General features: G+C 49.0%; 1 protein-coding gene across 2 annotated transcripts in view; it reads left to right on the forward strand.

Annotated features, from left to right (window-relative positions):
- The first annotated feature begins 13,480 nt into the window (after positions 1-13,480).
- DCAF4 (DDB1 and CUL4 associated factor 4) overlaps positions 13,481-20,602 on the forward strand; it is an 88,442-nt gene continuing 81,320 nt past the window's right edge. Inside the window, exon 1 of one of the 2 annotated variants that reach the window (XM_075329587.1) lies at positions 13,481-13,568. The gene's annotated coding sequence lies outside the window, so the exon portion shown is untranslated. The remainder of the gene's footprint in view (positions 13,569-20,602) is intronic. The other variant, XM_075329586.1, reaches the window with a different exon arrangement.

Consider the following 20,602-nt stretch of genomic DNA (forward strand, 5'->3'; position numbering starts at 1 on the left):
CTTGTGCCACCTATTAGAATTAGCAATACAAAAAAGTCAATATTGACCCTTTACCGAGCCTTGCCATATGATTTAGGATAAAAGCCAAACCAGAATCTCTATTTACAGATACATGTTTTGGGGTGTTGAGCCTCCTCAGCGCAAAGAATGAGATCTAATATGGCTGTATGAGAGGCTTGTGAATAGGGTCTAAGGGGTAACATTTCTCCTTGTGTAGAGTGACATGCCTGACATGCCAGTGTAAGGAGGCATATAGGCCATACAATGCTTCTTGGGGAAATTAAATATGTACATTGCCTTTTCAGAGAGAACGATGAACTCTAGTGCTACGTATTCGAAGTGGAATTCACAACTGAAATACTAGTTTGGGATTTATCTTTTGGGAAAGCTTGTTAAAAGGTCAATATGGACTTTTAGCATTGCTACTTCCAATAGGTGGCAATAGAGTTCATAGAATGGTAGAATTGGAAGAGACCTCCAGTGCCATTGGGTTCAACTCTCTGCAAGTGCAGGTTTTCCAAAATCATCCCAGCTATATGTTTATCCAGCAAAGTTCGAGTCCTCTTCTTCTCTGAAGTGACAGTTTGTGTGGCGCCCTGGACTAGCCAGGTCGTCACAGGTAACACACCCCCCCCACCCCCACTAGACAGTAACATTAGCCAAACACAAAACCCTTGTTGCCTCCCTCCAGGGTCTGATGTCCACACCAGGTGGGGAGGAGCCAAGCGGTTGGCCCCACCCACCGAGGAGTTCACAGGCCTGGAGGCGGGAATAGTGACAGAACAGTTCAGGAGGTGTAAGTGAGAGGAGCAAAGTGGAGAGTGTCTGGGTTTGTGGCCCAGGCACTAACAACAAGGTTGGCAGACGGTGGTGGCCGTCTGCAGGAGTGGTGGATCAACGCGGAACCGTAGGACCGGGGTCGGGCGGTGGCCCACCGGTACCGACCGGGGAGCGAAGTGAAGCCAGCACACACAGGCAGGGCCATCGGACCCCGACTAGGCTTGGAGTCGCCATCAACAGTCAAATCCGAGTGTGACAGGAACCCCAGGGGTTTCCTAACAGCCAAAGACCCGTTAGAAGGCAACCTTCCGCACCGTGAGGGTATACAGCTACCGCCCAAGGCTAGAGACCCAAGGGCCAGTGCCTGCAGGCAAACGGGCTCCTCCGGCACCCATACATCGGGGAGCGGACTACCGTTGGGGACCCATCGTAGTCAAACAGTACATAAAGGTGCAGGGAAAGACAGCCGCCATCACCTGTCCGGTGAGAGACACTGCAGCCGGCTGCGGGACCCGTCCATCCAGCCGTTTGGTTTACCGAGGACTTTGTGCATCTCTTGCTGAGTGAGTACTCCTGTGCCATCCGGCACCGCGCCGCGCTGTCCCTGCAACCCTGCACTTCACCAACCCTGCCTCCCCGTCACACCACCGGGCCCCAGGACCATCGACCCCTACCCACGGAGGGGGAAAACAACATCCCAGCTGCTCCCCACCATCGCTCCCGGGATCCCCGTCACCAGCAGCGGTGGTGCCCATCTTCACCACAACCCGTGGGTGGCGTCACGGACTAAATCCCCCAAACCAACCACCCTTTTCACTCACGAGCGAGGAGCGCCGCTCGAGTCCCCGGATCCGGCCCACCGCTCGAGCCACCGAGCAGCAGCAGCGCCGGACCCGAGCGTTAGCGAGCGCAGCAGCGGCGCCCACCCCCGCCCGCGACAACTTGGCGTCACGAATAGGATTGGACCCCTCTACTTACCAGTAGAAGTGCGCCTTGTGATCTCCGCCGGCGGCGTCCGGACGAAAGTTTTGAAGCGCCGCCATCTTGGGCGCGAAAATCTCCCGCTCGAGCGTCTTCTCCGAGCAGGGAAGGCGCGAAAGCGAAGCCCCGCCCCCAACAAGTGGAAGTGCTGAAGAGAACCAAGGGGGGGCGGGTGTGTGTCTGCCTGATGTAGCCGAGGACATAAAAAGCGGGGACGCCAGGACTCTGCAACATATCCGGTTCCTGGAAGTCTGCCAGCAAGCATCTCTGTCCCGTCCGGTGATGCCGAAATTCCCGAGCCCACGCCAGGAACGGCGGCGTGGGTGAAAGCCCGGACCGCACAAATGTGCTGCCGCCTTCCAACCCAGGTCCAGTTCTTGATGGAGCGCTGGGTGGCCGAGATGGAGGAAGTGGCGGCGGCCGTGCGGAGACGCGAGGTGGAGGCAGTGTTGGAGGAGCGGGTAAGCGACCCACACCCCTGTGTCCGAAAAGGACCGGCCGCTGCGGCTGAGGGGCCCGGCCTGCGCCCTCTCACCCTCCTGCCTCCCCGCCATCCGTACCGGTTGCTGTTGCCCCTCCGCTCAGACCGCTACCCCCAACACTGGTAGCGGAATCAAACCCGTCCGCCCTAGAGGACCGACCTGGGGGCGTTGTTTGTGAATGGCTCGTATCCCTCCCGCTGCCATGGAAGATACCACGGGAGTTGTCCATCCGCGACAAGAAGCCGTCGGCCCCGGAAGTGGCCGCACTCGAGACCGTCCCGCCCCCGGCAGTCCGCCCGGCTGTGGAGGAACCGGCCGCTGCGGGCCCAAAGGCCCAACCGGTGAGGCCAGCTATCCCTGAGTCCCACGCCTCGGCTGAGGCTGCGCCGGGTCGCCACTGCAAAGCCGCAGTACAGGCCATGTCACCGCAGGACCCCCACGAGAAAGTACCGGTTGTGGCTGGTGTGGGCGCGGTCCAGCGGGGCCCGACCCGGGCGCAGGGGTCTGCCAACGCCCCTTATTGGGACAGGGAACCAAACCAGTTAGGCCGAGAGATTGCCGACAGGGAGCAGCAGAGGGCCGAAGTAATGGCGCGAGTGATTAAGGAAAAGGATGCACTCCGCCATGCTACCTTTCAGGTGCGGGGCCCGGTGTACGAAAGCCAAGTCCGGCAGTTTGACACGCGGAGGGGGTTCGGTTTCATCTACGAGCCGGGCCTGGAGGCCGAAGTGTTTGTGGCCCGCCGCGATATAAACTCACACCTTCCCACGGGCCACCCAGGTCGCGATCTATTGCCTGGCGACCTGGTAACTTACACCCGCCACTGCGGGGAGAGGGGCTGGTTTGCCCTAAATGTTAAGCAAAGGAAGAGCCGCAGTGTGCAGATGCGGCCCCAGCCACCTCCTCCACCGAGCCGTCCGGATATCGAGCTGGAGGAGGTCCTGGGTGAGTGCGGCCTCAAGTAGTGGCAGCGGTTCTCCGTTGCATACCGTTGTCCCCGTTGGGACCCTCAGCAGTGTGAGTGAATGACAATAATCATCCGAAAGATCATCTGATTATCTACTGTGATTATCCCGGCCGTTGCCGGCAAGTTGTCCCTGGAGGGACTCTGTGTGTTTTTACTACCCAAATGAGAAACTGCTCATGAACATGGCCGAGAACTTGCAGGCCACCCACGAACTTGTGGGCTTGTAAATAGTATTGTGGGATGGAAACCGTTGCCGCCTCCGGAGAGGCAGATTGGAGGAAGGGCCCGCAGCAGAGCAGGCTGGGGCCCGGCCACCACCAGGACCGGTGGCCATCCTCCAGGGGTCAGGGGTCCCCCTTGGACGTGGGGTCCCCTGAAGTGACAGTCAAGTGCGAATTACCATACCCATTCCCGCTCGGGCAGCCTGAACCTGGACTGGGGTCAAGGGGTGCTGCCCACTTCTGAGGGGCAGCATCAGGGCTAGGTTGCTTGGGTGGGAGAGCGGAAGACATCCGTCCGTCCGTCAGTATTAAAAATGTTTTTATGTGTAACGTTTGAAGTGACCTGACAAAAATGCTTATGTTTAATATGTTGACATGTTAATTTATATTTTACAGTTTGAAAAAAAATATAAAATCGGTGACGGACGGGCAGCCCGTGGACAGTCTGCATTTCACCAAGGGGGAATGTGGCGCCCTGGACTAGCCAGGTCGTCACAGGTAACACACACACACACCCCCACCCCCACTAGACAGTAACATTAGCCAAACACAAAACCCTTGTTGCCTGCCTCCAGGGTCTGATGTCCACACCAGGTGGGGCGGGGCCAAGCGGTTGGCCCCACCCACCGAGGAGTTCACAGGCCTGGAGGCGGGAAAAGTGACAGAACAGTTCAGGAGGTTGAAGTGAGAGGAGCAAAGTGGAGAGTGTCTGGGTTTGTGGCCCAGGCACTAACAACAAGGTTGGCAGACGGTGGTGGCCGTCTGCAGGAGTGGTGGATCAACGCGGAACCGTAGGACCGGGGTCGGGCGGTGGCCCGCCGGTACCGACCGGGGAGCGAAGTGAAGCCAGCACACACAGGCATGGCCATTGGACCCCGACTAAGCTTGGAGTCGCCGTCAACAGTCAAATCCGAGTGTGACAGGAACCCCAGGGGTTTCCTAACAGCCAAAGACCCGTTAGAAGGCAACCGTCCGCACCGTGAGGGTATACAGCTACCGCCTAAGGCTAGAGACCCAAGGGCCAGCGCCTGCGGGCAAACGGGCTCCTCCGGCACCCATACACCGGGGAGCAGACTACTACCGTTGTGGACCCATCGTAGTCAAACAGTACATAAAGGTGCAGGGAAAGACAGCCTCCATCACCTGTCCGGGGAGAGACCCTGCAGCCGGCTGCGGGACCCGTCCATCCAGCCGTTTGGTTTACCGAGGACTTTGTGCATCTCTTGCTGAGTGAGTACTCCTGTGCCATCCGGCACCGCGCTGTCCCTGCAACCCTGCACCTCACCAATCCTGCCTCCCCGTCACACCACCGGGCCCCGGGACCACCGACCCCTACCCACGGAGGGGGAAAACAACATCCCAGCTGCTCCCCACCATCGCTCCCGGGATCCCCGTCACCAGCAGCGGTGGTGCCCATCTTCACCACAACCCGTGGGTGGCGTCACGGACTAAATCCCCCACCAAACCAACCACCCTTTTCACTCACGGGCGAGGAGCTCCACTCGAGTCCCCGGATCCGGCCCACCGCTCGAGCCACCGAGCAGCAGCCGCAGCAGCACCGGACCCGAGCGTTAGCGAGCGCAGCAGCAGCGCCCACCCCCGCCCACGACATTTGCATATTTAATTTCCCAAAGCAGCATTGTATGGCTTAAAAGTCTCCTTACGGTGGCATCCCACTTTACATAGAGAAATGTTACTACTCAGACCCCCAAAAATGTTATGTAACCCCAAATTGTACCAATAAAAATTTCTAATCATTCCACAAAAAAGACAAATCGGCGTTACTCAGGTCTGTCATCTATCAATGGCACAATAGTGGGTTTCCACATTCCTGGAAGCTCAAAGACTGCAACATCCACCTTCCGGAACCCAAATCCCTCCCTCTGAATTGGGCCCTGGCAGTGTTCCCAAATTGCAGTTAGCATCCAGATATACGGCACTGCTGTAGTGTGAAGAACTAAAACCCACTTAACAATTTACAGGGTGCGTGTCTCCAGAAGTGCAAGTCGGACACAATAATTACATATTCGCAATTTTTACCCTGCAACAACAACTGTGTGCTTTTGTATGGAAAAAACACCTAGGGAGTGAAAAAAACATTTGTGTATGAATTCTTTGATGGGTGCAATTTCCAAAATGAGAAAGAAAAAAAATGTATTTTTTGCATTCCACTTTGCTGTAATCCCTGTGAACCACTTCAAGGGTTAGGCCGGGTATACATATCCGGCTTTTCGCCGGTTTGACGGATGCGGCGCACACCAGTACAGAGTATACAGTACACTGGCAGCACAACAAGTGCCGGTCACATGCTGTCATGTGACCGGAGCATGTGACCCGGACGTTGCGGCGCTGCCACTGTATTGTATCATACTGTACTGGTGTGTGCCGCATCCGTCAAACCGGCAAAAAGACGGATATGTGTACCCGGCCTAAGCAAACTTAATGATAGCGATTTTTTAAATAAAATCACTTTTGGGGCCCTGCAAAGTCAGATTAAAAGTGAATAGACTCCTCTAAAAAACAAACAAAAAAAAAAACACAAAACACCCTAAATATAGATCACAAGGCTAAATGGCAGTCAAAACAAAAACTAGAAGGAAGAAGCCAAGTAGGCCATGAGAGGAAACCCACAATCTAGAAGCCAAGTAAGATGATCATGTTACAGAGGGAAATATTTCACTTCTCACTGGTTCTCTTGAGATTTATTTCTGCCCCTGTGCTATAACAACATAAACACCATATCCCTGTGCCACTTGCTTTTCCCAAGCTACATAGGACTTAAAAAAAAAAAATCTAAAAGGATCTAACATTGTCTTACAACTCAAGGTATTTATTTCTGGGAACAGGCAGTATCAGTGCTAACTCCCAGCCCACCGAAAGTGCGAGCTGAAAAGCTCTATTCATCCCGCAAGACGTGTATGAAACAGAAGCCAGACTTCTCCAAAATTTGCAGGGTATTTAATTCAACAGCTGTGTGTTCCCCACACCAAGCATTTAAGATTGCCAGACCTCAAAGCTCTTAATATTTATTAAGTTAAAAGCAAAAATTAAAAAAAAACTGATGAAAAAAAAACTAAAAACAAACATGGAGACAAATAGAACACCTTATCTGCAATAAAACAAATGGTCTATGAAATTGTGTGTTTAAATAAACCCTAAATTGTGTTAAAGTAATTATCAAATAGACTCAAACGTCATAAAGGGCACGTATTCGCTGTGTGAGTGCATACCAGCACTCTGAAGCTGCAAGTTATAGAGAATGTGAGCACCCTCTAGTGGCAAAGTGATAAAGTGCACAAAGACAGCAAGAAGTCAGAGAAGTAAAGAATAAGACTATGTGCACACTAGAAAGTACTAGAAAAATACGGACCTTCTTAAAGAATCCCACACCCGCGGTAAAAAATTGCACCAAAACTGCAACTAAATCCGCACGCGGTTTTGCCGTGGTATGTTGCGGGTTTTTTTCGCGGATTTACCACGGATTTTCAGCAAGTTGGTCCCTGCGGATTTTTACCATTATCTATGGCAAAAACCGCAGGTACCTGCGGAAATGAAGTGACATGCTTATTAATTCCGCAGCGGAAAATCTGCGGGTATAAAAATACGCAGTGTGTGCACAGCAATTTTTAAAACCCATAGGATTTGCTGGGGAATGACTGCAGCAATGTTAGACACATTTTCTGCAGCAAATCCGAGGCAAAATCCGTGGTAAATCCGCAGCGTGCGCACAGGGCCTTAAGTGTTTCATGGTTACATTGTAATCCCATTTTCCTTTCACTTGTTCTACAGAAACAATTAATTTCCTATTTAGGCAACTGAGCAAAAGTGAGAAATATAAAGGAAAGCTGTAAATATCCACTTAATTGTACCAGAAATGTCTATGAAGGGAATAGCCCTTTAACAAACCACTACATAGGCAACCTTCTAAGATATTAAAAGGGTTTTCCCAATAAACACCTGTATACCCTTTGAACAAGAGAGATGATGTATGATTGCAGCAGTGATGCGCATTGTGGATTTTCTATGCAGCTACGTCATGAAGTTTGGGAATATCTCATCTATGCCGCTGGTACGATATGGATACGTGAACACAGGATTTGTAGCAGTTTTTTTCTGCTGCAAAAATGATACTGTTGTCAGAAAAAAAAAAAAAGAGCATAAAATATGCCTTTTTATGCATTCCCCCCATTTAATAGAATGGGTGAACAACCCCTAATATGCAGATTTTCTCGACCCTGCATATACCATCATAGAATATACCCTGCCAGTCCTTGGTGCCATCTGTGATTTAGGGGCCATAAGCTTTAGCTCAGAATATCCCACCTACCCTCGGCGGGCCATCACGGTGATCAAGATTTCGGCCATGCAAGACAGGCCACACCATCTGGCCGGACCACAAAGCCATGTTCCCATGTAGTGTAAACGCGGCATTTCCCATTTCAAGTGAAGAGGATATGCTTTCATGAAAGCTCATGCCCAATGGTTCCTTAACCCCTGAAAAACCTGGACATTTTTAGTTTTTTGCTTTTTGCTCCCTTTCTTCCTAGAGCCACAACTTTTTAAAACCTTCCATCCACATAGCTGTATGAGGACATGATTTTTCTGTGGGACAAGCTGTATTCTTGCATGAATATGTATGTTACCACATAATGTACTGAAAAATAGGTAGAAAAAAAAAAATAAATCAATTCCGCTACTTAAGGGGGTGTGTGTGGGGGGTTATTTTTCTGGTGTATAATAACCTTTCTGTAGATCAGTACCATTAAGTGGATGCCAAACATCTATAGAAAGACATGTGATACTTAGATAGAAGACTCATATTTTCGAATTTGTGATAAAATGGCGAACGCAAGGCATCGTTCTGCATCGCTGGCCAGGGTGAAATCAAATGGATATCGGACATATAGATGAAAATATCTATGCCACGTCTCCTATCTATAAATAGATAAAATTGTGATAGGAAAGATGACGGTAATATATCCCCCTGGGACCTCCAGTCCAGGGGCGAAGATATCGTAAAAGTTGGGAATCTCATAATTTTCTAAAACACATCCTATAGTTTTTGAAGTGTGGTCCAGTTAGGAGTCATCAGAGGGGAAGGTATGGTATGTGGCTGTATCTCGTCTTAATAAAAAGCCAATGCCAATCCTCGCTCAATCTGGAATATCTGTGTAGGGTTGTCCCATATTTCTATTGGAGGGTTTAGAATTGCGCCACCCCTGGGATCACAAGTCAAACTACTTTTCTTTGTCCTTTTTATTTTATGTGACTGTGTATGCTGTATTGTTTTGTTCTCTTTTGTAACATCTTCTGTATATTTTTATAAAACAATGCTACTTTTCGGATTACATAGATAAAATTCAATAGCTTCATTCCTCGTTCTAAAAACTACATTCCCAAAGCCATATGCTATCTGTAAAGCGTGTCCCATCAGCCTGTAAAGTGATTGGTGGTGGCAGCTAGTAGTTTCTTTTGTTAATGTGAGGTTAGCAGTGATCGTACACAGGTATATATCAGTGTATATATATATTATATATTCCATGAGTTAGAATCAGTTATATATACTATACCCTCATTGAGACAAGCCCAAAAATTGGCCTACTAGTGGAAAGAGCCTCAGCCTTGTCAATTAATCATCGGTCAATTGCGTAATTGTCCTGACGATTGGAGGCAGCAAAGTGCTGTTGGTGACTAATTGGTGGCAGTGGTGGGATATCTGTGCAATTTCCCGGGCTGACTGTGACCATATAATATCAGGGGGTCATTTTATATGATACATTATGAGGGGTCTCTCTATATGTTACATTATATGATGGTTTCTATGTGGTATAATATGATAGGGTCCCGCTCTATGGTAATATGAAAAGGTCTATCTAGATGGTATAATATGAAGGGGCCCTTCAGAAACTGCAAGTGGCTCTTACTGAAGTGCGGGCATGCATCATTGATTGAAAGAAGCCTGTGCTTTATGTTCGCTCTTTCATGAACAACTTGGCCGAGCATCTCGATGCTTGATCGAGTACTGAGCACACTTGTCCATAATTATCTAAGATGCAAAATCATAGCAATGTTTAATCGACAAATGGCTTTTTTAAAGCATAAGCACGTGACAGATAAAATTGTATCTGCCATTTGCTTATGCTTCAAAAAGGCCATTGGTTGCTGAAACATTGCTATGATGTTGCATTTTAGATAATAAAGGAAAGAAACTATAACTCTGGTGCCTTGGAAATCCTCTGCTCTCCATATCGGGAGATTAGTCCAGAGATACAGTATATCACAAAAGTAAGTACAGCATACACAATTTTGTAAATATTTTATTACATCCAAAATCTGACACTTGGATACAATGTTCAGTGTCAGTGTGCAGCTTGTATAACGGGGTAAATTTAGTCTCCTCTAAATAACTTAACACACAGCCATTAATGTCAAAACTGTTGGCAACAAAAGTTAGTACAACTTTCTTGGCCATGGAGGTCACTAGAGCTTCACAGGAGCCGCTGGATCCTCTTCCCTCCTCCATGATGACATCAAGGAGCTGGTGGATGTTAGAGACCTTGCGCTCCTCCTCCTTCCATTTGAAGATGTCCCACAGATGATCAATAGGGTTTAGGTCTGGAGACATGCTTGGCCGGTCCAGCACCTTTACCCTCAGTTTCTTTAGAGAGGCAGTTGTCGTCTTGGAGGGGTTTGGGGTCATTATGTTGGAATACTGCCCTGTGGCCCAGTTTTTGAAGGGAGAGGAGCGTGCTCTGCTTCAATATTAATACCATGCCTGAGGAAGAGACCTGATATGTCTCGAAAGATTGCTTTATAACATCATCATATATTTTATTTTAGTTAGCCATTAAAAGGAATCACAACTACAAAATTTTAATTTTGTTTCTCTCACTGAGAGCAATCAATAACTGCTTCAACATGTCACAGTACATGTATACATTCATGGTTCCCTCCATGAACTTTACCTCCCCACAGCTGGCAACACTCATGCAGCCTAAAACTATGACCCTCCGCTACCATTCCTGACTGTAGGCAGGACACACTTGTCTTAGTACTCCTCACCTGGTTGCTGCCACCTACGCTTGACACCATCTGAACCAAATAAGTTTAATTTGGTCTTATCAGACCACAGGACATGGTTCCAGTAATCCATGTTCTTAGTCTATGTCACGCTGTACAAAGGGGTGGTAGGACGTAGTACAGTGTATTCCCCACTAGGTGGCAGCAGAGATATTCTACTCTACTCTACTGAAGGAGAGACAAAGTAAACAGTAACAGAAAGGCATCTGAAGTACAGCAGAGGAACTTCCGCAGGCAGTTAACAGGCGAACCACCAGGGGGCAAAAGAGTAGTCAAACAGTCAGTGTCTTAAGCCAGGAAAGTTGAGTCATTGCAAAGGGAGGAACAAGAACAAGTTAGAAAACAGAACCGAGTCGGAAACCGGGAGATCAGGTATGCAGAGGGAAACACAAACAACAGACAGGAGCAGGAAGTCAGGGACTGGGACAGACGGACGAGCGGGGAAGAGTACAAGTCAGGGCATGGTAACAAGGAGTCAGATCAAGCAGGAATTCTCACCAAAGCTAGTCACAGGCTGCAGAGCAAAACTATAACCAGCACCAGGATGCAATTTCAGAGGCCAGATATATTGTCTTCTGAAACCAGAACGAGGATGATGGGAGTTAACCCCTGACGTGACCAGGCCGGGTCTGGGAGACTCTGGAGTGGAGAATCTCGATCCTGGATCATGACAGTCTGCTTTTTTCCGCAAACAGTTTGCTGGCTTTCTTGTGCATCATCTTTAGAAGATGCTTCCTTCTGGGACCACAGTCATGCAGACCAATGTGATGCAGTGTGTGACATATGGTCTGAGCACTGACAGGCTGAGCCCTCCACCCCTGTAACCTCTGCAGCAATGCTGACCACACTCATACATCTATTTGAAAAGACAACCTCTGGATATGACACTGACCATGTGCACTAAATTACTTTAATCGACCATGACAAGGCGTGTTCTGAGTGGAACCTGTTGTTAAACCGCTGTCTGGTCTTGGCCACCATGCTGCAGCAAAGTTTCAGGCTATTGGCAATCTTCTTATAGCCTCGGCCATCTTTATGTAGAGTAACAATCTTTTTTCCCAGATCCCCAAAGTATTCCTTGCCATGAGGAGCCATGTTGAACTTCCAGTGACCAGTATGAGAGTGTGTGAGCGATAACAACAAATGTAACACTCCTGCCTCCCCCCCCCTCACACCTGAGACCTTGTAACACTAATGAGTCACATGACACCAGGGGAAAATGGCAAATTGGGCAGAATACAGCCAGTTTAACTTAGGGGTGTACTCACTTTTATTGCCAGCGGTTTAGACACTAATGGCTGAGTGTTGAGTTATTTAGAAGGCAACAAATTTACACTGTTATACAAGCTGCACACTGACACTGTACATTGTATCACAGGGTCAGATCCTCAGAGTTGTATGGTATAATATGAGGGGGTCTCTCTATATGGTATAATTTGAGGGGGTCTCTCTATTTGGTATGAGGGGGTCTCTATTTGGTATGAGGGGGTCTCTATGTGGTATAATATGAGGGGGTCTCTCTATTTGGTATGAGGGGGGTCTCTATATGGTATATGAGGGTGTGTCAATGGTATAATGTGAAGGGGTCTCTCTATATGGTATATGAGGGGGTCTCTATATGGTATATGAAGGGGGATCTCTATATGGTATATGAGGGGGGTCTGTCTATATGGTATATGAGGGGGGTCTCTATATGGTATATGAGGGGGGTCTCTATATGGTATATGAGAGGGGGTCTCCCTATGAAGGGGGTCCCTCTGTAGGATATAATATGAGGCTGTCTCTGTATATATAGTTTTTGAGGGGTCCCTATATGCTATTTATGAGTAACTTAAGCTATTGGGGTTATGCATAGAAAAGTCAATCACAAGTTTTGGAAAACGTATGGACATTGTGAATTCCTAAAATATGTGAGGGAGAATGGGGGAAATTACCAGTTTTACATCCATTCTACAGACAACAGCACATTTTCTGTCAGGAATGTAAGAAAACAAGAGAAACGAGTGCAGACGTGAGATCATAACACATGGCGGACACATCATCGGTGCAGCCACACAGGGGTCCGAGAGGCGAGGGGGCCACATCCACCTCCAAAGCCGTAACAGGCTTCTGTCAGACATATTGTTAGGCTATGTGCGCACAGTGCGTTTTTGCACGTTTTTCGGGTGCGTTTTTGGCCTTAAAACTACAGGACTTTACTTCCCCAGCAAAGTCTATAAGTTTTCATTTTTGCTGCCCGCACACATCTGTTTTTTTTACCTGCATTTTTGAGTTAAAAAAAAAAAATGGACATGTCAGTTCTTTCCTGCGTTTTTCTGCGTTTTCCGCCCATGCAATGCATTTGAAAAACGCAGCAAAACGCACCAAATCGCGGCAAAAACGCATGCATTTTTTTATGCGTTTTTTTCGACGCAGGTGCGTTTTTGTGCGTTTTTAGCGGCCAAAAACGCACAGAAACGCAGCGTCAAAAAGACGCAGTGTGCGCACATAGCCTTATACTGCACAGGGCCTATGTACTGTTCTTGTAGGGGCTTCTTCCGTCTGCGCCCACCTAGGCAATGTCCACACGACACCACAGAAAGTATTTGATGAGGTTTTTACCTCAATTTTTGTAGCCAAAACCATAACTTACATGTCCATTACCTCACTCATTGTGGTTGATGTTTTTGTCTCTATGTAGCTTTTTCCTCCACTTCACGCGTGACAGTTTCACACGGTTCCGTGTGGTAACTTCATTAGTGACGCGTGGTGTTTCACCTGTTCTTTTTTCCTTTGCACGTAATTTCAACTAACACCACTAGATGGCGCCATAGAGACGTTAAACATTTGCGCTTCTCTTTTTACCTCAGACGGGAATGTAGTTTTTAACTTTCGCCGCTAGATGTCGCTGTGACGTCATCACCTGAGTCGGCCGGTCTTGCTTTCGTGGCTGCGACTCTATGATGGTTGGACTCCACGTGAAATTGCAGCGCGTCTTCCGGCTGCTGCGTGTTTGACGTGACTGCTCACACTTTCACTGCGGGAGGCCGGCGGCGCGCTTTACGGCATCACTACTAGGTATCATTTTTGTTGCTGGAGTTGTTTCCAGTTGGTGCTATGACTTTATAAATCCTTGTTTAGAACATCACAAAGTGGGACTACCTGAAACTATACCCGTGCTGTGCCATGTCTGAGCACTAAGGAGGTGGCTGACTTAAAGGGGATGTCCACTTTAGGAAAAGTTTACTTGCATGCATGTATTAGGGGTTAAGACTCATTTTTTTTTTCAATTGGGTTTTATTAAAAAAAAAAATTCAATATGGCTCTTTTCCCTGTATGTTCACCTTTTTAATGTGATAGTATAAGAAACTTTAAAAAAAAAAAATTACGAAATTCTCACTTTAGTCTGGATGAGCTCACTGTCAGATTCTCAGTTAACTCCATCACAGGCTATAGAAAGCGAGAGGTGTAAAATTTTGAATGAAAGCAAATTGAAAAAGTGAATTTGTTTAAAATACATGTTTTAGTTTCTTTAAAGAGTCTCGAAAGGTTGACAGCCCATTCTTAAAGGGATATTCTAGTTTTGTTCATTTCCACATCAGGGATTTGAGTCAGGCTATGGGATCTAACAATGTCACCGGCTCAGGTCACCTCCCAGTGTAGAAGTTAATGCAACCAGTTTACCGGAGAAAACACTGGTCTGTGAAATAAAGATTTTCCACATTTACCTACTTACTCCGTCTCTCCTGCCTCCCGCTCCTGACCCCTGCTCATTATATTCATCGATTTATTCACCACACTCAGGAGGCCGGCGCATCGCCGGGACAGCACCGCGGGGTCAGGTGAGTATTTACAAAGCACAGTGACATCCAGGAGGTCATCGGAGTTCCCAATGAACTCTGATGACCCCCGCGCTACAGCTTCACGGGTTCATCAGAGTTCATTGGGAACTGTGAGTTCCCGATGCTGTCCCCACAATGTTACGGCTTCTAGGTTCATACATATACATATACACATATATATATATGTATGTATGTATGTATGTATGTATGTGTGTGTGTGTGTGTGTGTGTGTGTATATATATATATATATATATATATATATATATATATATATATATATATATATATATATATATATATATATATATATATATATATATATATATATATATATATATATTATACATTCTGCTGTACACTCACCCAGCGATGCGGTCCCTGGCACTGAAGTCCCCAGCGCTGTCCCCAGCTCCACAGGGCACTGAATATTCAGTGAGTATAATGAGCGGGAGGCAGCAGAGCCAGAGACAGCATCGCTGGAGAGAGGTAAATATAGAAAATCTTTTTCTTAAGACCCATATTTTCTCCGGTATGTTTTACACTGATGTTAAACTGATCACATCTGTATGCGATCCGTGCTGCCGGACAGTGAGCAGTTAATGTACCGCATATAAGCTCAGTACTTCTACATGGTGGTGGTTTGATGGCTTTAGTGACAGGCTCCCCACTGACCATCTCCATTAGTTTAACCACCACTTGCATGTTTTACCGTTGCATTAATGTCTATTATTGGGAAAGGTCTACGTGTAATGTAGAAAATCTACATAAGGTACTGTAATTATAGGCTGTGTATTTTACTCCCCAGAAAACCTACATCAAATCCACATAGTGTGACCATGACGATAGAGGTTTTGTCAGCAAGTCAAATAATGACCATTTTTTTTTTCTGTCCCCCAGAATGTGTGATAGATAGAAATTGAGATAGAGATTATATCTCTTTCTCCATTGATATTGCCCCCCCCCCCTATATTTAGTGCTCATTTTTATGGCGTCTATGAAGGGGTGGTGTTCACAGGACTCTATAGCGCCACATCTGTAGACTGCTCTGCGTAATTACCTTAAGTCACCTTCTCGTTAAAACCATAATATCTCAAGAACCATACGGCGGATTTACGAAAAGATCAAACACCATATAGTTTACCAACCAAAGTTGCCACAAAAACTATCAATGTGTTTGAAGATGACTCCAGGAAAATAGTGTGGGGGTTTTTTTTTTTGTTTTTTTTCTCTCCCAATCACCCCCCTGAAGTGTCTTCCACTTCTTAAACGAAGCATGCACCTTGTACTGGAAAACACAAAACAAAAAACCCACATGGGACAAAAACACATTTTCTTCTTTAGTTTTGTGAAATCAATGGCTGGAAGGGCTTAAAAAAAAAATGAAAAAATAGACAAACGCATACCTCCCAACTTTTAAAGAACGGAAAGAGGGACAAAGTTTGCGGCACGCTGGGGCAAATTTTTAGGCCACGCCTCTTACCACACCCAGTCAGCAATGACAATCATTGTTTTAGAAACTATAATTAAATATACCGTATTTTTCGTATTATAAGACGCACTTTCTTCAGCGCTCTATTGGGAGACCCAGACGATTGGGGTATAGCTACTGCCCTCCGGAGGCCACACAAAGCACTACACTAAAAAGTGCAAGGCCCCTCCCCTTCTGGCTATACCCCCCCGTGGTATCACGGGTTCTCCAGTTTTCAAGCTTTGTGCGAAGGAGGTCAGACATCCACGCATAGCTCCACAGATTTTAGTCAGCAGTAGCTGCTGACTATTTCGGATGGAAGAAAAGAGGGCCCATATAGGGCCCCCAGCATGCTCCCTTCTCACCCGTGGATGGTGTTGTAAGGTTGAGGTACCTATTGCTGGTACAGGGGCTGGAGCCCCACATGCTGTTTTCCTTCCACATCCCCTTGTAGGGCTCTGTGGAAGTGGGATCCTGCCGGCCTCTAAGCTCTGACGCCGGGCTCCATCCACAGACCCATAGCACCTGATGGATACGGAGCAGGAGTACAATCAGGGACATGGCCCTGCATCATACAGGTACTCTGTGTCCCCGGCAGGCACAGACACACTCCGGGCTGGCTGGGTGTTGTAGTGCGCCGGGGACCGTAACGTTGGAGTTAGTGTTCCTACAGTTTACTGGGGGACTTTGTGTTGTGGGAACGCAGCGCCGACCCCCACTGGATCGGGCGGCGCTGCTGTGACTTGTGGTGCGCCGGGGACACGCCGACCGCGCTTTTACGGCGGCGGCGTTTATAACTTTAGTCCCCGGCTTTTTGCGGCCTAGCTCCGCTTCGTTCCCGCCCCCACCCTGTCAATCAGGGTAGGGGAGAGACGCTGTTTCGCAGCAGCGACGAGGGCTGGAGCCTGATTTACATGCTCCAGCCCTCTCACTAGGCACAGAGGGAAGCAGGCTTCCCGCTCTTAGCCAGGAACGCCCAGGGCCCGCCCCCCCTCCTCTCCCAGGACGCCGGCAGCCATTACATGCAGTCTGGCTGGAGGAAGGACGCAAGGCTCTGGGAGACCTGGACTAGGGGGCTTTTGGAGACACACCCGCTCTTAAGCGGGCGGTAAGCGGCATTTCAGCTGGCCCCTCTAGTGCCTCAGTGTGTATTGGTGTACTGTGTCACCAGATATATATATTTATTTATTTCTTGCACTGTGAGGTCGCTTCCTGGCTGGACCCAGATCGCTCTGAGGAGGCAGCAACATGTCATCCACAAAACGCAAGGCTGCCAAGGCTAGGGCTGTGTACACTGCGTGTGCTGCATGTGGGGCTGCTCTACCAGCAGGTTCCAAAGACCCCCATTGTGTGCAATGCTCAGATCCGGTGCTGCTTCGCCAGCCGGAGTCCGGAGGGGTAGTGACCCAGGCTGAGACGCTTGTAAGTCCTGCCCCGGTGTCAGGGACAGACTTTGCAGTTTTTGCTGATGGAATGTCTGTGACTATGGCAAAAATCCTTGAGACTTTGCAATCCATGACTGGGGCTCAGTCTATGGACACGGCGAGGTCTCTGTCCTCTAATCCCCCTCAGTTGGAATTAATCCAGACTGCAAGGGGGTCCCCGGCTTCCCAGGCTGAGTATTATGACTCAGATGATAGCCCCAGCCACCCTAAGCGAGCTCGCTGGGAAAGACCCTCAACGTCATCACACTGCTCAGGGTCTCAGCGCAATCAGTCGCCCTGTGATGCGTCTGAAGAGAGTGATCAGGAGTCTTATCCTGGAACCCCTCTCAATCTGGATACCCCGGATGGGGACGCCATGGTAAACGAGCTTATCTCAGCCATCAATAGACTGTTGGATATTTCTCCCCCAGCTCCTTCTGCAGAGGAGGCAGCTGCAGAGCAGGAGAAGTTTCGTTTCCTCTATCCCAAGCGTAAATTGAGTGCTTTCTTGGATCACTCTGACTTCAGAGAGTCAATCCAGAAACACGACGCTCATCCAGAAAGGCGTTTCTCTAAACGTTCTAAGGATACACGTTTTCCTTTCCCCCCTGATGTGGTCAAGCGCTGGACCCAGTGTCCAAAAGTAGACCCCCCGATTTCCAAACTTGCAGCTAGATCCATAGTTGCAGTGGAGGATGGCGCTTCACTTAAGGATGCCAATGACAGACAGATGGACCTTTGGTTAAAATCTGTCTATGAAGCTATCGGCGCGTCGTTTGCTCCAGCATTCGCAGCCGTATGGGCACTCCAAGCTATTTCAGCTGGTTTAGCAAAAGTGGATGCTATCATACATCCAGCGGTGCCGCAAGTGGCGTCCCTTACCTCGCAGATGTCTGCGTTTGCGTCTTACGCTATCAATGCGGTCCTAGAATCTACCAGCCGCACCTCAATGGCGTCCGCCAATTCGGTAGTTTTGCGCAGAGCCTTGTGGTTAAAGGACTGGAAAGCAGATGCTGGTTCCAAAAAATGTTTAACCAGCTTGCCTTTATCTAGAGATAGACTGTTTGGCGAGCCATTGGCTGACATCATTAAACAGTCCAAGGGTAAAGACTCTTCCTTACCCCAGCCCAGATCAAGCAAACCTCAGCAGAAAAAATGGCAGCAGAGGTTTCAGTCCTTTCGAGGTTCGGGCAAGACACAATTCTCCTCGTCCAAAGGGACTCAGAGGACGCAAAGAGTCTCAGATTCCTGGCGGGCTCACGCACGCCCCAAGAAAGCAAATGGAGGAACCGCTTCCAAAGCGGCTACCTCATGACTTCCAGCCCCCCCCCTCCGCATCTCCGGTCGGGGGCAGGCTCTCCCGCTTTTCCGACATTTGGATGTCACAGGTCAAAGACCGGTGGGTGACAAACATTTTGTCTCGCGGGTACAGAATCGAGTTCAGTTCTCGTCCTCCAGCTCGGTTCTTCAGAACCTCTCCACATCCAGACCGAGCAGATGCCCTGCTGCAGGCGGTGGACTCCCTAAGAGCGGAAGGAGTAGTGGTCCCTGTACCGCCTCAGGAACAAGGGCGAGGGTTTTACTCCAATCTCTTTGTGGTTCCAAAAAAGGACGGCTCGTTCCGTCCTGTTCTGGATCTAAAGCTGCTCAACAATCATGTGCACGCCAGACGGTTCCGGATGGAAACCCTCCGCTCTGTCGTTGCCTCAATGTCTCAAGGAGACTTCCTTGCCTCAATAGACATCAAAGATGCTTATCTCCACGTGCCAATTGCTACAGAACATCAACGTTTTCTACGTTTTGTGATAGGAAACGACCATCTTCAGTTTGTAGCTCTGCCATTCGGTCTGGCGACAGCCCCCCGGGTCTTCACCAAGGTCATGGCGGCGGTGGTAGCAGTCTTGCACTCTCAGGGACACTCGGTGATCCCTTACCTAGACGATCTACTTGTCAAGGCACCCTCTCAAGAGGCATGCCAACTCAGTCTACATGCTACGCTGGAGACTCTACAGACGTTCGGATGGATCATCAACTTTCCAAAGTCGAATCTGTCACCGTCACAGTCGCTAACGTATCTTGGCATGGAGTTTCATACTCGAGCAGCGAGAGTGAAGCTTCCGCTGAACAAGCAGCGGTCCCTACAGACAGGGGTGCAATCCCTCCTTCAAGGCCAGTCGCACCCCTTACGGCGCCTCATGCACTTCCTCAGGAAGATGGTGGCAGCCATGGAAGCAGTTCCCTTTGCGCAGTTTCATCTGCGCCCACTTCAATGGGACATTCTCCGCCAATGGGACGGGAAGTCAACGTCCCTGGACAGGAAAGTCTCTCTTTCCCAGACGGCCAAGGACTCTCTACAATGGTGGCTCCTTCCCACCTCATTGTCTCAGGGAAGATCCTTCCTGCCCCCATCCTGGGCAGTGGTCACGACAGATGCGAGTCTGTCAGGGTGGGGAGCAGTGTTTCTCCACCACAGGGCCCAGGGGACGTGGACTCCGCAGGAGTCCACCCTTCAGATCAATGTTCTGGAAATCAGGGCAGTGTATCTTGCCCTACTGGCCTTCCAACAGTGGCTGGAAGGAAAGCAGATCCGAATCCAGTCGGACAACTCCACAGCGGTGGCATACATCAACCACCAAGGAGGGACGCGCAGTCGGCAAGCATTCCAAGAAGTCCGGCGCATTCTAATGTGGGTGGAGGACACAGCATCCACCATATCCGCGGTTCACATCCCAGGCGTAGAAAATTGGGAAGCAGACTTCCTCAGTCGCCAGGGCATGGACGCAGGGGAGTGGTCCCTTCACCCGGAAGTGTTTCAGGAAATCTGTCGCCGATGGGGAGTGCCGGACGTCGACCTAATGGCGTCCCGGCACAACAACAAGGTCCCGGCATTCATGGCGAGGTCGCGCGATCAAAGAGCTCTGGCGGCAGACGCCTTAGTTCAAGATTGGTCGCAGTTCCGGCTCCCATACGTCTTCCCACCTCTGGCACTCTTGCCCAGAGTGTTACGCAAGATCAGATCCGATTGCAGCCGCGTCATACTCGTCGCCCCAGACTGGCCGAGGAGATCGTGGTATCCGGATCTGTGGCATCTCACGGTCGGTCGACCGTGGTCACTGCCAGACCGACCAGACTTACTGTCCCAAGGGCCGTTTTTCCATCAGAATTCTGCGGCCCTGAACCTGACTGTGTGGCCATTGAGTCCTGGATCCTAGCGTCTGCAGGATTATCCCAAGGAGTTGTAGCCACAATGAGACAGGCTAGAAAGTCGACTTCTGCTAAGATCTACCACAGAACGTGGAAGATTTTCTTATCCTGGTGTTCCGCTCAGGGAGTGTCTCCCTGGCCATTTGCATTGCCCACTTTTCTTTCTTTCCTGC

This window comes from Anomaloglossus baeobatrachus, chromosome 12 (assembly GCF_048569485.1).
Source record: "Anomaloglossus baeobatrachus isolate aAnoBae1 chromosome 12, aAnoBae1.hap1, whole genome shotgun sequence".
Classification (NCBI taxonomy): Eukaryota; Metazoa; Chordata; class Amphibia; order Anura; family Aromobatidae; genus Anomaloglossus; species Anomaloglossus baeobatrachus.